This window comes from Nansenia antarctica (assembly GCF_963989245.1).
Source record: "Nansenia antarctica genome assembly, chromosome: 17".
In the NCBI taxonomy this organism is placed as follows: Eukaryota; Metazoa; Chordata; class Actinopteri; order Argentiniformes; family Microstomatidae; genus Nansenia; species Nansenia antarctica.
Genome location: NC_137687.1, coordinates 25,643,971 through 25,645,483, shown reverse-complemented (window position 1 = coordinate 25,645,483; position 1,513 = coordinate 25,643,971).

The following is a 1,513-nucleotide window of genomic DNA, read 5'->3' as shown; positions in this document are numbered from 1 at the left end:
CCTGCCCCCCCGGTCCTCTGATGTCTACCCCCGCCAGCCTCGCCCTGCCCTCTCTTCAATGAGCCCCCCCGGTCCTCTGATGTCTACCCCCCCGCCAGCCTCGCCCTGCCCTCTCTGATGTCTACCCCCGCCAGCCTCGCCCTGCCCTCTCTTCAAGACTAGCTCCAAGTCTGAAAGGAGAGGAGATGAAATGAAGCAATAATGAAGAACACACCCCAGTATACCCTTCCCTAGATCCAGGCGTTGCCCATCTCCCATTTGAGCAGCTCCTGTACTGTGTCCTCATAATCCTACGGGGTATTTTGTGAACCAAAATGATTGACCTCTCCCTCTCTCCTTGATATATTCCTCTTGTTTTTCCAGTGAGTGACAGGCTATAGGCTAGCCGCTAGCTCGACAGTCTGTCGTCGCTTGTCGTAGGAACACCTTGTCCAACTCAGAAGAGCTCAGAGAGAGAATCTAGACTAGAGACTGCTGGAGTGGACCGTTTGATTACAACTGACTGCGCATGCCCATAACGCTCTTCTACGGTATTTGACAGATCATGTTCAGTTTTGGGCTATTGGTATGGACAGAGATAGTTTGGTGGTGTGGACAGAGTTTTTTTTTTTTTTTAAATGAGGACGAAAATATCTGCTTAAAAAAAAACATCCATATACGTGTAGTCCAGGCTTTAGTCTGCCTCAGTCGACTTTCAAAAAAACACATCAGGTGTGTTAGCACAACCCCCTCAGAGCTGACGGTGCCCTGGGAAGGCCCGGCAGTGGTACGACTAACTGTGTCTCTGTGTCTCTGTGTGACAAAGATGGATCGGGTAGTGGGATGGGAAACGCACAGCTGCGTCTTCTAGATATGAGCATGTTAATCCGGTTCTGTTTGCAGTTTTCATGTTTCTTGGGGGTGTTGCCGTGTCTACCCGTCCGTCCTCTCTGGGGAGAAGCAGCGTACTTTACAGGAGGTTCAGGGGAGGCTGGTGAGTTGGAGATCAGAGGATTGGTGGGGCTCATTGTGATTTCTGGAACGGAATAAAAGTGGAATGAGGAATGTTATCAAACTTTGGTTTGTTTGTCATCGGGTGCCATTCCTGATTCCATTCCATGGATTTTACAATCTGGAGTCTGTTCTCCGATATCTACCTCCACCAGCCTCCCTTGGAAAGCAAAGATTGGAGGGATCTTTGTAGGAACGCATGTTTTAAAAAAAATATATATATATATATATGTTATGGTACATGTGGGAATACGGTACATGTGGGAAAACTAGGGTTAGGGTTAGGTGCTAGGGTTAGGTTTAGACATGCCAGCATGTACCAAGTCACCCTAGCACCTAACCCTAACCCTAGTTTTCCCACATGTACCGTATTCCCACATGTACCGTAACACATACATATATATATATACACATCAGTAGAATAGGTTGAGGTGTGTACAGTCAGATCTTTGGTTGCCTTAACTTCTTATTTATGCTTTGTTCATAATGAACGTCTGAGGGCCGGTCGGTTTTGCCTTCAGAA